Source organism: Silene latifolia, chromosome 5 (assembly GCF_048544455.1).
Source record: "Silene latifolia isolate original U9 population chromosome 5, ASM4854445v1, whole genome shotgun sequence".
Lineage (NCBI taxonomy): Eukaryota > Viridiplantae > Streptophyta > Magnoliopsida > Caryophyllales > Caryophyllaceae > Silene > Silene latifolia.
Window position 1 is genome coordinate 68968517 of NC_133530.1, and position 16686 is coordinate 68985202.

Genomic DNA, 16686 nt, shown 5'->3' on the forward strand with positions numbered 1-16686 from the left:
AACAATAATTACTTTGCTCCATATAATTGAATAGTACCGTTTTTTATGCATGTAAATTTGTCAGAAGAAAAGTTTGAGAGAAACGGTCTTCACTATATTAGGGAAAGACTACACTTACCCTTTTATGTGTTTTTCATGACTTTTTTTTAATGTATCTGATAATTTGAATCATAACCTTATACTATTTCTATAATAAGTGTATCTAATTTACCTCAAGCCTCATTCAAATCTATTTTATTACTCGTGGTACCATTTTTACTTTAAATTGTAAAACAATCGCACAATAAAGTTTTTCAAAACATTTACTCATTTGTCATAATATGATATTTCGATTTGCAAATTAGCAGCAACTTTCTTTATCTTTTAATACTCCTTGAAAAATAGATATCGAACTTTTTACTTATCAATAATTTGTGAATATCTTATTTAAATTTTGATTAATATAGTTTTATATAATGATAAATGAATGTAAATAATATAATAAAAAATTATCGATAGAAGTTGAAGTGTATTGTGAGAGAAATAACTTTAAAATTAGTAGGAGAAATACATATGACATTTGAAAAATAAACTTCGTATTATGTATAACTAAATATGACATTAGCAATAACAAAAGACGTAGGAGCATATTTCAGCGTTCATTTTACTCTTTACATGAGTAAATTCCATGTAGTACGTATTATGCATTCATACTTGTCACAACCTAGTTCGGCCTAGAGCCTTTTAGCCTCATAATACCTCATTTTTTTATCGAAAGTTGTTATAAAATTGGATATTATAAATATATCAGTGTTTTTTTTGGCTTTCTAATTCAATAAAAAGTGGACAAATATTAATGAATAATTTTTTTAATTTTAATAAATTGTAGATAATTAATTTATTTCTTGTTTCAAATAATAAAATTGTAAAATTAATTAATTCTCATTTCTAATAGGAAAATCATATTCCTAATTATAATAGAAAATTTTAAATAATTATTATCTCCTAATTCTAATAGTATAATTAGGAAACATAAGCCTTAATAAATTGTTAATTTATTTCCTATTTCTAATAGGAAAATTCTAAAATAATTAATTAATTCTCATTTCTAATAGGAAAATTATATTCCTAAGTATAATAGAAAAATTGTAAATAATTAACTATCTCCTAATTCTAATGCTAATAGTATAATTAGAAGAAAAAAAGCCTCCTTTAGTTATATATATTGATTTGAAATTTTATATTTCTTAAATGTATTATACTACTATAAGATTGTTATGTAAAATAATTATGTTTACTTCTGCCTAAGAAAATTTTCTCTACACACATTTTGGTACTCCGGTAACGTCCATTGCTTACTAACTCGAGAGTTTGACTTGATACAAATCTTTTTTTTTTTTTTTGGCAGCCGTAAAGAAAGATATACCTAACTACGCATAGCCTCACAAGCGAGGCCATGAGCAACAGTATTATAGGCCCTAGGAATATAACTAAAAGCTAAGCAATGAAAAAGCAAGAAAAGTTCCTGAATATCCTTAACGACGTCAGCAACTTGATGGTGAGGTTTCTCAAACCAAGCCAGAAGTCCAACCAGAGATAGGCAATCCGTAGAAACCTCCAAATGATGATAGTTGTGATCAACAGCCCATCTAAGAACCTCTCTAATCCCCAACTAAATGGACAAGTAATAACTTGAATCGATAAGACTCAAATCTAACTATATAAACTTGGACTAAGATAGTAAGACTAGACATATGAACCCGAATGCTGAAAGACAATATACGATATTTGTAGATATGTGCGTCCTAATAAATAAGGTTTCTCATTTCTGAGTTTGAGTTGACTGAACTGCTCCGGGCATCAAAATTGTACATATGACTCCTTTACTGAAAATAAAATTGTTGGAGCTTGTGTCCTCCACAAATTAGTGTGATAACATTTATAAATCTCTTATAGGTTCACAAGGGTATACTTCGTATTTTATCAGTTGATTAACGATTACCTAATAACGGTTGGCTTGCTAGAAAGTTTGACGTTATTATCATATAGATGGCGGTGATCAACTGGTCCCTAAAAGTCACACCTAAAAGATGTGTTTGAGAAATGTGATTGTATGAAAGTATAATCACATTGATGTCTTATATGACTAAACAGTTAGGCAATGTGTTGATGAGACGATTATTTAATGCCGATTAAATAATATTAGGTAAGACAATTAATCACACCAAATAAATTGAATATAATATGTTATATTTAATTAATGTATATAATGTTAGCTTGGACGAATTAATATGTTAATTCGTAATTAAATGTAATCGGTTATATTTAATAAGCTAATGATAAATTATACGATATTGTCATAATAAATTATTATTGACCCGTATTAATTAATGCGGTATAATATAAATGACAATTTATAAATAATGCGTTATATACATGGTCAATAGACTGGGTATGTCAGTCGATCGACTGATATACCTGTTTCAGTTACATGGTCGATCGACCGGGTGTATCAGTCGATCGACTGATATGCCTGTTTCGTATGTATGGGCCGAGATTTTGGAAAGAAAAATAAATCACCCTATTTCACCCTAATACACGGTTATAAGGGAGAGGGGAGTTTATTTTTCTTAACCTAATTTCTAACCTACTCCTGCCTCTCATCTCAACAAAACACAAAACCCTAATTTTACAGAAAATTTGAGGGATCGATTCTAGCAAAAGAACAAGGGCATATCTCATATCGTCTTGGGTGCAACTGATAGGAGAATATCATTGCGATATTGTTCATAGGCCATAAAAGCTAGGACCGAAGGTTATTTCTTAATCCTTTATGCTTTTGTTTATGCAATTTAGTTTTATGACTCGTAATCATCACTCTATAATTCGTTATAATCCTTAAAATTAAAGGATGCATATAGATGAATCCCACAAGTGGTATCAGAGCCAAGGCCACGAATTTTATTTTGATGATTTTCATAAAATTGGATGTAAAAAAAATTGGTCTCGAAAATTTTAGGGTTTCGGCTATAAATTTTTTTGCCGTTGCTGTTTTTTTGATTCGCAGTATGGTCGATCGACCAACACCCCTGGTCGATCGACTGCCTTGACTGGTCAGCGAGATGTTTTTCTTTTTGTTGTTTTGATTCCATTTGATTTATTAATATTATTGCTTTAATAGGTTAAAATGATAATATAATGAATTTGTAGATGTGTTGATTTAATAGAAATTAAATTGACATGTAAATGGAATTGCTTGTTTCTTTGATGATAAATTATTTTTTGCTATAATGTTTTTGGCATAAGTGGTTCTAAATTGTTGTTTAGAATCATGTTTCATAAATTTGCATGTTTAAATTATAAGATGAATATGCCAATCTTGTTAATAGCAACGATAAACGATTTTTGTTCATCAATATCATGTTTTTGCAATTAGGGCATAATGCCGAATTGATAAAATTTTTGGGGGCTGTTTTAATTTTTCCCAGCCGAGACACGAAAATTTTTTCTAGGGTTTCTGTTTTTTTTTGTTTGTTTCGGTTTTCAGCAGTGAAAAATAATAAAAAAAATAAAAAAAATTTCTGTTACTGTTCACGGCTGGACAGATTTAAAAAAAAAAATTTTTTTTGTTTTTTTTTTCGGTTTTAGCTGTAAAACCGAGAAAAGTTTTTTTATTGGGTTGTTTCGGTTTTTACCGAGATAAATTTTAAAGAAAATTTTTTTTGTTGTTTTTGGCCAATTAATTATTATGAAGCGGTTCATAATTCATAGATACCTATTTATTTTAAAGCAGTTTAAAATATTGATGGATTAAATTCATATTACATGTCTAATATGAATTAAGATTAAAATTAATGTGATTAATTGAGGAATTGTCACTTAATTTGATCAATTTAAATAGGTGGTTTGGATAAATTAATCAACATAATTAAGGAATTGTGTCATGAATGTTTAATTTATTTAGTTGATGCTTTTATTTTTGTTGAATGAATTGTTGAATGGTTTTATTTACGTATTTTTTGCAATCGGTTGTAATTTGTAATACTTAGTGTGGCCTTAGTCAAATTATGTTTTCGTAATGATGGAAACATAATTTTTAATGTAATTTGAGATCTCGAATCTCCTTTATTTTTCTTTAGTTTTTGGGTTTTGAAATTAGAATGTAATAAATAGGTTTATTATGTAAATTTATTTATTGTAATTTTCAAAGAAGACTAAAGATGGAGATTGGAGCTCACTCCCACTACATGGATCAAGATGGAACATCAAGATAAGCTTCTCAGGTCCATGGATGGATTCCAAAGTTGTATTTATGTTCATTTTGATAGGATAGGCCACACTAGGACTTTATTTTGTTTTACGTTTTACCGTTCTTATTGCTTTTCATTCACATGCTAGTTAATGCATCATATTCCGCCTAAAACCAAACCACCTACTAAAATGCATGAAAATTGACACATATAGGTTGTATGTTAGTTTTCATAGACATACAGATGTCACATGTTTATTAAGCCATCACCTTAGTTTATTCATTCACGCATGCTAGATATTAGTTCACTTAAAATGAATTAAAATAAAGTTGATGAGATCTTCCTCTAAAACGGAAATTGAGACTAGTCTTTATAAGGGCAAACAACTATGAATCCCTTCTTCGTCGGTAGGCATAATATGACCCCTTCTACGTTGGGTAAGTAGTTTGTGTTGACTTAGTTTATCTCAACATTATAGTCCGAAGAGTTTCTCGTGATTATGATGGACTAAAGATAGAATTTACAGAAATTTATCGACCAAGAATTCTAACAGTAGATTTAGCCAAAAGGTTGGCTTATCAATTTACAGATAATTGAGTCTTGAGATCATTTATATAATTCTTGAGGAAGGTCAATTGTATAAATGCATGAGTCTTCGCGTTATAACAATATTACATTAGACTTAAATTTAAATCGATGCACATGCTTATTATTTATTCTTCTTTTCGCAGTGTAGAACATGTTTATTTTACTATTACAACAAATGGCTGGAAATAACGAAATCCCAATGCCAAGTGCCACACTTGGACGCGAGTCCTGGCTGAAAGTTTTTATGGACAACATGAATCAGTACACGTGATTGAAGAATGATGGGTCCAACTTTGCGGACTGGGAGGCAGCTCTACGGAATGCTGCTATTGCTGACGGTAAGCTCAAGTACTTAACTGAGCCAATACCGGTAAACCCAGGCCCCAATGCGGGAGTTAACGAGTCACTTGCTTATAGTGATTTCGTTATGGAAGCGGGTGCGATAAAGAACGTACTCATCTTTGCAATGGAAACCAATTTGCAGAGACGCTTCATTGCTCAAGGTGCGAACAAGATTTTCACCACGCTCACTAACGAGTTCTCAAAAGCACCGAGGATCGTTACTTATGAGCATACCTGTCGCTTCTTTGATGCGAAACTCCAAAAGGGTCAACCGGTTAGCCCACACATTCTTTGTTAGTTATTTAGACCAAATTAATACTCATCTTATGATATTAAAATTACAAATTAATTTAAAGTGGTCTAAATCTACATGCATGCAAATAAAAAGTATAAAAGATGGTTTTAAACCATCTTAAGACAAAAATTCCTTACATTGCTATAAGGCAAATATGGGCACTACAAAGGTCTCCTACCTTTATAGTTCTTGAGCTATTCAACTATGAATGATCCTCCAAGAACACCAATTACCAATATAGGTAATATCCTTTGGTGGCACCCAAGATTAACCCAAAATACTACAAAAATTAATAACTAGTTAATAGTAGTAGTAACCATGTAATTGTATTTTTGATGTACTAATTAATATTATTACTTTGATAATATTATTAGTTAGTTTTTATATGTGTGTTATGATGAAAATGATGAACAAAATAAGAAGAAAATTTTGTCTCTTGGTGATGAAGAGAAACCGGCCAAAGCACCCTTAAAGACAAAAAATTTCTTCAAATTTTTCCAACATGTTAAATGGTGTAATTGCATGGGTATTTATAGGCAAATGTGGAGACAATATTAAGTGGAAAAATGCCACTTAATGGACACTTGTAATGTCCTCATAAAACCGGTACAAGTGGACATATTTGAGTCCATTTCGGTTTTCGACATTTGCCCCACAAATGCTTATAAGCCTTATATTTAATTATCTTACATAATTAAATATTAATTTAATTATTTAACACTTAAATAATACAAATTAACTACCAATGACTACTTAACCATTAAGTAATCATAAGACCATTTTATCAACATACAATGTGTCGATATTATCCCACTTAGCTAATTTTACAACCTCTTGTAAAAATTAAATAGCTAATTAATTCCATCTCAAAACAAAAAACACATATCGCATAAAATTAATTAATTAACAATTAATTAATAAATTCTAATCATTTATTATTTAAATATCTCATAATTAAATAATAAATCTCTTTGTCCCGAGTTTGTAACCCGTCATCAAATAATACATTTATGTGACTAACTAAGAGTCAAATAATACAAGGAATTAATTATCTCGTATCTCATACAAACAATTAATTTATTCTATTTGGGCGTCATCCTATAGGTGTGACCTAAAGGGATCACTGATCACTGTCACACACGACAAGAATGTCAAACTCTAGTCAGCCAATCATTACCGATTAACGATGACCAGCTGACAAATAAATAAAATAAATCCCTGATATTCCTTTTACGAGATTTAATATGTAAACGCACTCATTGTGGAGGACACTACTCCAACAATCTCCCACTTGTCTGACACAAGTGTACGTTACCAATTCTCTTGTCCAATAATATCTCCCACTCAATGCAAGATGTCTTTCAGGTCGTTCTTGCAAGTGATCATATCATAAAGTGGTTTCCTCGATCAGGAGAATGACCGTCGACCGGATAATCTACTATAGATCGCATCCGAGCGTGGCCACGCATTCACAGTCATCTCTCCTCGAGTGGCCTTGAGATAAAATATGACTTAAAAGGACAATCCTATTGACCTATTTTCTTCGTTCGATACAGATCACAATGACCCAGTAAATGCTCATCGGCCTCCTTTTACGGTGCGACCTAGAACAAAAACCAAAGCCACCGGAAAACCGTACCAACTCAGACAAATAGTCACCAGTCTAAAGAATTGACTCGAAGGAATAAATAGAAGTCCTCGCCACGACCTAGCAACAAAAGGACTCTATAAACGGTCATTGTCCGACAAATTGTCTCACAATATGCCTATGTAATCGACCATCATCACTATGACCATATGACGATCGAACCCGTCATCTATCGCCTTACAATCTAGTCACTCCGAGACGTCACCTCATTAAGTAACTAGGGACAAAATACAATGTTAATCCAGTTCACTTAATAGAGTTCGACATTGTCTTTACAACCTATTTGGAGAAAACAAAGTATATAAATTCGGACATAAAATCAATATAACGATAAATGCAACTTATCATATATGAAATAATAAATACAATATTTTGATTATTACATATCATATAATTTACAACAGTTCTGGCATTCGTCTCAATCCCATCGAAACTACATGACTATCATGTTTAGCTTGAGACAAAGGCTTGGTTAAAGGATCGGCGATGTTGTCACTGTCCCAACCTTACAAACTGTAATTTCTTTCCTTTCGATTAAATCTCTAATTACATGAAATTTCCTAAGTACATGCCTAGAATTGTTACTAGACTTGGGCTCCTTTGCTTGAAAAATAGCCCCACTGTTATCACAATACAAAGTGATAGGATCCTCGGCGGTCGGAACTACTTTCAGTCCCTCTAAAATTGCCTAATCCAAACAGCTTCCTTTGCAGCTTCCGAGGTCAGAATGTACTCACTTCCGTTGTAGAATCGCAGATCACGGACTCTTTGAAACTTCTCCAAGAAACCGCCCCTCCGTTCAACAAAAAGACAAAACCAGCCTGGGATTTCAAATCATCCCTATCGGTTTGGAAACTGGCATCCGTATAACCTCTTATACGTAATTCAGATTCTCCTCCAAACACTAAGAATGAATCTTTAGTCCTTCTCAAGTACTTCAGAATATTCTTGACGGCTATCCAGTGACTCTCACCTGGAGTTTTCTGAAAACGACTCGTCATACTCAAAGCATACGAGACATCAGGACGAGAACACATCATAGCATACATGGTCGATCCAACAAAATGGAAGCATAGGGAATCGATTTCATGCGTTCAATATCCTTAGGCTCGGTGAGGACACCGTGACTTACTCAAAGTGATCCCACTACCCATAGGTAGAAAACCTCTCTTGGAGTTTTTCATATTGAATCGGTCAAGAATCTTATCGATATATGCTTCTTGACTCAATGCTAATATCCTTTTGGGTCTATCTCTATAGATCCGGATACCCAAGATGCGCTGAGCTTCTCCCAAATCTTTCATTTGGAAGTGATTTCCCAACCACTTCTTAACAGAAGCAAGCATATCAACATCATTCCCAATGAGTAATATGTCGTCCACATAAAGAAGTAAGAAAACAACTTTACTCCCACTAAACTTCATGTATAAACATGGTTCCTCAACACTTCGAGAAAAACCATTCTGTTTAATAACATGATCAAAACGATGATTCCAACTCCTTGACGCTTGCTTAAGACCATAAATGGATCTCTTAAGTTTGCATACTTTGTTAGGATTTTTAGGATCGAAAAAACCCTCAGGTTGTGTCATGATAGGCTTATCGCGTACCTATGCAAAGATAAAATTCCCTAAACACAAATTAATGTAGTAATAGGGGTCGAACCACAAGGAAACGGGAATTACTTCGTGAATTGCTATGGGTAGATTCTTATCAAGGTCGATTTCGATTTGGGTTGGTTTAGTTGTTTGATGATTAAAACAATAATGATGTAAAATATATAATAAAAGAGAGTCTAAGGGGTTCGGGTCACGCATGCAAAGGTAAACATATAATCATGATAAACTTGGTACTAATAACATTGTCAATTGCTTAGGCTTAAAGATACCCATCTTACGATATTAGCATCAACCATAGACCGGGTCCTAGAGAAACTCTCGTCCATGACTAGGTCGTCCTACTATACATGCTTAGTCTAATTCAATTCCGCGCCTCTCGACTTATAGAACGAATAAACAAACTTAATCAAATGAATAGGGCCCTAAACAAAGATTAAACATTGTGGCACAAGCATGTGATAGAAGCAATATGAACTATATTATTATTAATCTATTTTATCATGTTATATATTTGATTTTACATGGCTCCCCTAGCCCTTAGACTAGGAAATTTAGCTACTCATATTTGTAAAGGAAATGCAAATGATATTTAGATTTCATTTATAAGGCATATTGTAGTAATTATAACTAAAGTGGAAATTGTATACTAAAGATGAAATGTAAAGGACTAATACTAAACTCATAAGCAAAATACAAAATGTAAATGAGAGAAAGATTACCAAAGTAGGAGCTTGATAGACTAACTCGGAAACCAAATGCTTGAATATATAAATAACCAAATGTTTAACAACTACAAGCTTAACGATATTGAAAACTAATGGGAAAACAAATGAGAGAAATATAATGCTTAAGGCTATGAAGAACTAAAATGAGACGTGAAAATTGGATGCCCAAAGCTTTGGAATACCTCTCCTATTTATAGGAGAGGAGAGCATAACGTAAAACATAAAGAGGACTGTGGCCCCGATCGGGGTTGCATGGCCCCGATCGGGGTCGTGTGTTTCCAGCTCCTTTGCCTTAATTCTCCTCTTAATTGCTTGGAGAATCCTATGTTGGTGATTAATTGTGCGATTAATCACCCGGTTAAGACCTTAATTCTTGGCATCCTAGGTAGCTTGGAATCCTATCTTTTTCACCTTGACTTGGACTTGAAGTTGGGCTTGACTTTGGTTTGTTGACAACAATTGTATTGCACACATTAGTCCATCAACTTCTTCATGAAAAACCCATGCAAACACTCCATGTTAGCCCAATATTTGGTCTTGCTTAGCCATTGCACTCTAGTAGCTCATCTTGTAGTATTTTAGCTCCAAAAAGCTTAAGTATCCTACAAAACATGTGGAGACAAACAAATGCACTAGAATAACAAATATTAGCTCAAAACACTATGATAAGTGCTAAATGACAAATAAAATGGAACCAACGTAATCACAGACTCCTCCTCAAACTTTTCTCTCTCTCTCTCCCGAAAAACTCCCAAATTAAAATCCCCCAAATTAAAACCTAAACTTATCGTCCTTTTCTCGGCTCGCCGGCCGCTTCCCCACTCTATCACCCAGTCCGTCGCCGGCGAGCCGAACTTTCCTTTTTTCGATCGCTGGGGTTTCTTGTTGTTGCAGTACGAAGGGATTTCTGGTCATCCGGTCAGTTTTGGTTGCTTTTTCAAGGTTGCTTGGTTCTCAATCGAGTGTCGCGTGGTCCATTTTCTGGTGCGTTTTCCTTGGGCGTCGGTTCTCCAGTGATCAGCGCTTTGTGCAGCTCTGCCGGTGATTTCATCCTCCCTTCCTTGTGGTTTTAACTGTTAATAGATTTTGTCTAATTTAATAAAATTTATGCTGCTGCGTTTTTAATTTCCTTGGTGGGGTGGTATTTGATTATCGTGTTGCTTGGTCTGGTTGGGATTTCTTTTGTCTAGTTTTGCTTCAATGCTTACTTCCGTCTGTTAGTTGTTGGTAAAGTCTGCTGGTTATTATGGCTTCCAATCGGGTATGTGTAAAGTTTCTCGAATCTTTTGCTTGTTCCCATTTAGACGAGGACTTTTTTGAGGATGAGGGCTGGGATATGATGAACTCTATTATGCAATCAAAGGGATCTCCTATTTCTAAAATTAAGGATTTGAAGGATAGGGGTAATAATCTTTATAAACAAAATTGCTTTGAAGCTGCTGCGTCTTGCTATGATGAAGCTTGTAAGCTCCTAAGCCTTGTTGTTGGCATGGAGGATAGCTATGACACTAACTCTTTGTCTGACCTTGCGGTCTCTTTAAACTTAAATTTGGCTGCTTGTGCTTTAAAGCTATTTGAACATGAGGCATCAAAGGACCATTGTTCTATAGTCTTATATTTTTTCCCCAAAAATGTAAAGGCTCTCTTCCGAAGAGGATTGGCTTTTATGAAGTTGAATAAATTCTTAGAAGCTAAATCGGATTTGGAAGCGGCTTTATTGGTTGAGCCTAGGAATAAGGACATTCTTAGGGAGTTGTGTGTAGTTAAGAATTGTCTTGCTATAAATTTGAATGGTAAGAGGAGTATTGATGAACAGCCTGTGCAAGATCCAACTGGAAATGGTAAAGTTCAGGTTCATGATGATGAGCCCCCTTTGAAAACTCTAAGAGACTCTGGTAGTGGTTCTGGTAGTGATCATAGAGTTGGACTTACTAGTTATCAGGATATTAACATCAACCTATATGGAAAAAGCATTGCCCAATCGTCTGTGACTGAGAGGTGTGGTATGGAGCTTGATTCCGAGATGCTTGTTTCGGATCAACAATCTTGTATTAATGTTGTGTCGCCCTCTACAAGTGAGGCCTCTTGTAATTTTGATGGCTGCGCTATGGTTAATTCTCTGGATGAGAATGGCTCTAACAAAGTTTTGAACGAGGATTCTCATGGTGCGGAAAAGAAAACGTTTCAGTTTAGTAAACTGGGCAGAGGACATTCCGTGCTAAAAATTGATGCGGGTACTTATAAAAAACTCCTTGATGGTAAGGAGGTGAGCTTCTTCCAGAAATCACACTTGTCAACTTTGAAAATTCGAGTTCTTAAACCGTGCATCAAGGAGACTGATAGAGGTTCAATCACTCCCCATAAGAAGAATAGAAAAAGACGAAAAAGGACAAAAAGTTTGCGGGCTGGTACTCTTACTACTGTGGCAGACTCGACCAAAAGTGATGTTTCACATTTATCTTCTGTGGCCATTAACAAGCCTATTGATCGTGATCAGCTTGTTGAGGAAGCTACTTCAAGCTTATCTTGGGAGCTAGTCAATAATGAGGCTTCATGCGGTCCTTCTGGTACTAATAAACATCAACCTCCATATTTCATCTTCACATCATCGAAGTCGAAGGTTGCTAAAGTGCTTCATGCTAGAAGACAATTAACAAGAATTCAAAGCCGAAGTAAAGAATCTCCAAGACGCAATGTTTATATCTACCCAGGTAAATTTCCACGTTCACGTGACGTGAGTGTGTCTTGTTGCAGGTACTTTCCTAAAGCTCAATTACCGAAGAAAAGAAAAGAAACGACATCCTCAATGTGCTACTCCAACAACTCTTTGAAGAAACCTCGTGTTTTATGTTCCCCCACTCCTAGTTTAAGTTTAAGTTTAAGTTCTTGTATCAATAATGTAGGATTGGCACTGGACCTATCGAGTCCTAGGTGCTCTATGTAAAACTCTCTTTTTACGGCTGTCAAAAAAAAAAAAAAAAAAACAAATAAAATGGAGCTATTATAGGGGATGAAAGTATATAAAATATGCACTTATCAAACTCCCCCAAGCTAAACCCTTGCTTGTCCTCAAGCAAGAAACCAAATCCCATCAATTGCAATATCCCAATGAGCTAAGCATAACGATTTAAAAACCCGAAACAACATGGGCAAGGAATAAAGCAAAGCATGGTTGAGATTTACACGACGGCGTAGCATAGAAAACTTTGAATGAACCTTTAAGCTCTTGCACGATCTTTTGACTTATGGACTCTCACGGGACACTCAAACTCCTTTATATGTGAAAGGATAATTTTGTGAATAAACACTCGACTATCCTCGACCTATAATAATGTGCCCGCAATCTAATATGGTAAACACGTCAAAATTAGTAAGTCAAAACAATCAAATGTAAGCATGATAAAGAAGCCAAATGGGTAGGAAGAAGGCAATATGTGATGGGTAAGAAGGAGGAACAAATGAATTATGGTAATGTGGAGCTAAGTCAAGCTAGCAACTACCAAAATGTAAGGATGCTCAATCCCAATTCTAACCCATTTTTTTTCAATTCAAACCAAAGAAATTTCTCCAAAATATATGAATAATGCTTGAGAATTTCTCACATCTTTCTTCTTCTCCTTTTTCCTTTTCAATGCATACTTCTTCTTTCATTTTCTTTCATGCTTTTTCATTTCTTTCTTTCTTTTCATTTTTTCCTTTTTTCCATCTTTTTCAATTCATCATTTTTCTTTTTCATTTTCCTCTTTTTTTTTTCTTTCTTGAGCATTAAGACCAAGCTCACATGATTTTCATAACTTTGAAACAAATCCTAATTGAGCACCCAAACAAGACTAAACAAAGCTACTAGCTCAACAAGGTAGGCAAATTATAATGTAGCTAGGGAAAAATTGTTTGTGAAGGGGTCAAGAAGGCAAAAATATCACGTGAATGGCTCCAAAATGCTATAACAAATGAATGCATGCTTACCAAGAAATGACATGAAGACCATACTTGTGCGTTTTGATGAAACACACATTATAAGGAGACACCTACACTCACCTAAGAGAGACCGGATATGTATGCATCGGTAAAAAAGAGGCTCTACCTTACCATTTGTAGCTTGCCACAAGTCAAGATCAAGCCTATTCGGTTCATTCTTCATCTCCCACCTACTATGTCAAGACATCCCCATGTAGCTAATATCCCAACATGAAAGAATAAATCATTAGCAACAAGCTATTAAATAGGATAAGCAAAGAGGAAAGTAGGCAACAAGCAAGCACAAAGCAAAAATTTCTCTCAAAAATTTTCAAAATTTCTACACTACATGCAAACTACGCTATATGCAAATGCAATATCTCCCCCCAAGCTAAACATCACATTGTCCTCAATGTGCCAACTATCAAATCACCCAATCAAACCATAAAAATGGCTCAAAGCACAAAACAAGGACTAGAGGTTATGTCTAATGGGTTGCAAGATCTAAACTAATATGCAAAGCAATTAAAAAACTTACTCGACTTGCTAATCTCCCCCAAGCTAGCATGAATCCGGGGGAATGTAGATGTTTCTTTGTGACCAAAGTGAAAAATAGTGAAGAAAAATGGTAGAGAAAGAGAATGGAGGTACCATCGGGCTTATATAAGAATGATAAAACGATTCACTCTTTACCCGCATAAGGAAGAAAGGCCAAAAATCCACGGAACCACGACCCCGATCGGGGCCACCAACCCCGATCGGGGTTGACCTCCTCTTCAGGTTTTGACTCTTTTCCGCATTGATTTAATTCCCTCTTGTTTCTCGAAAACCACGTCCCCGAACGGGGTTGTTGTATGGGGAAGCGTGCCAGGTTTACTTCTAAACCTCATTTCTTCATTTTCACCTAAAAAAATCACAAAAAGAAACATCATCAAGTCGAACATTTTATTACTAATCTACGAAAAACAATAAATTGCAGAAAATTAAAAACAAAAATAAATAAAAGCAATAAAAAGCTTGGGTTGCCTCCCAAGAAGCGCTGGTTTAACGTCCCGCACGACGTAAGAAGCTATTTGATTCAAGTTTTGTCATTGAGCTCGCCACCAACCAAGCTCCATTTCATAGCTATCTTTGCATTTCTCAACCATTTGAAATTCTTCAAATAAAATTTCCCATTCTTCCTTTTTCCACTTTTAGCAATAGCGTCCTTAGCATCATCACCTACAAAGCAAACAACACCCATATCGTCCTCTAACGGATCCATTAGTGAGGATCCAAGCATAGTAGAGGCAAAAGAAGAGTCCACAGTGCTAAATAAATAACAAGACTCTTGTAACATTGGGCTTCTAACGGTGTTGTTTTTGCTAAAGGAAATCCGGTCATCACCCACTTCCAACGTCAACCTCCCATTTTTCACATCAATTAACGCACCCGCGGTGCATAAAAACGGCCTACCCAATATAATTGGGGTTTGTGAGTCCTCGGCCATATCAAGTATGAGGAAGTCAACGGGTATGAAAAACTTGCCAACTTTGACGGGTACATCTTCTAAGACACCTAAGGGTCGCTTTAAAGAACGGTCCGCCATTTGCAATGTTGTACTTGTGCATTTTAAAGCACCCATGTTAAGTTTTTCACAAAGGGAGTAAGGCATGACACTCACACTAGCACCTAGGTCGCAAAGGGCCTTATCAATGGTATATGTGCCTATAGTGCAAGGAATAGAATAGCTACCGGGGTCCTTAAGTTTCGGGGGAGACTTGTTTTGTAAGAGTGCACTACACTCTTCGGTGAAAGCAATGGTCTCAACCTCATTGAAGGATCGCTTCTTTGAGAGAATTTCCTTCATAAACTTTGCGTAGGAGGGGACTTGGGTAAGTAATTTTAAAAATGGGACGGTGACTTGTAAATTCTTACAAACTTCCAAAAATTTAGCAAACTTACCTTCCTCCTTGTGCTTTGCTAGACGACGAGGAAATGGTATTTGAACAACTTCCTTGGGAGGAGCATCCTCCACATCTTTCACTATCTCTTTCTCATTCTCCTTGGGAGCATCCACTTTCTTTGGAACGGCATCACTCTCCTTAGCATTAGGAGAGATTTCTTCAACAACCACTTCATCACTTTCATTTGGCATAGGAGACCCAACATCTTTGGCATCAAGCTTGCTCTTCCTCTTTAGCATCAACAATCGATGAGGGAATGGCACACGATCTTTAACAATAGGCTCTTCACTAGCCTTCCTTTTATCATTTCCCCCAAGCTTAGCCTTTTTAACAACCACCTCTTCATCCAAAGTCATGGATGGCCCATCATAGCTTGAACCACTTCTCAAGGAAATAGAATTAACGGTTTCATGGGGTTGCTCACCTTGGGGAGGTAGTTGACCATTCTTCCTTTGAGAATTAGAAGCGGCTAGTTGAGCCACTTGTTGTTCCAACATCTTGACCGCGGCACTATGAGCTTGATCGTTCTTTTGAATTTGAGCCAATAATTCCCTTTGAATTTGGATTATCATGCCCTCGAGCTTACCAACTCCTTGATTGTTTTGTTGGCCATTTTGTGGTGGATTTTGTTGGTAATTGTTTTGTGGGGGCCTTTGTTGATTTTGATAACCCGGTGGAGGGATATACTTTTGTTGTTGAGGAACATAGGCATTTTGTTGTGGTGGGGGTTGTGGGTTAAGCACATTGTTGCTATTGTAAGACAAGTTCGGATGGAATTTTGAATTCGGGTTATAAGTGTTGGAAAATGTACCCGGTGGATATGAACTTTGTCTTAGAGCTTGAAAAACATTTACCTCTTCCATAGAAGCTCGGCAATGAGCGGCGTAATGACCCGCACCTCCACATCCATCACAAACGATGATTTGGCTCGTTGAAGACACAACATTGAGTTGTTGAATGGAATCCTTAGCATCTCTCTCCGCCAATTGTTGTTGGAGCAAGGCAATTTGAGCTAGCAAAACGGAGTTGTTAGAGGATTCTTCTTTACCTTTGGATGGCACAGCTCGGGAATTGACATATTGAGCATCATAGACCGCCATAGATTCGATCGTGGCATGAGCAAGGTCGGTGTCAATTTGATCAAACCGCCCATTGTTGGCGGAATCAAGAATCCTTCGGGACTCGGCACAACATCCATTGTAGAATGTTATTGCTAGAAACCAATCATCTAGCCCATGATGTGGGCATTGCCTTTGAAGCTCTTTGTACCTCTCCCAAGCCTCATATAAGCTCTCAAGAGCTTGTTGACGGAATCCGGTGATTTGGCTCCTCAAAGT

The 16686-nt window shown here is 35.7% G+C and overlaps 1 non-coding gene across 1 annotated transcript; it reads left to right on the forward strand.

The window, feature by feature from the left end:
- The first annotated feature begins 16579 nt into the window (after positions 1-16579).
- On the forward strand, positions 16580-16686 carry LOC141658131 (small nucleolar RNA R71). The gene has a single exon (XR_012549035.1). It is a non-coding gene; the product is annotated as a small nucleolar RNA R71 (small nucleolar RNA).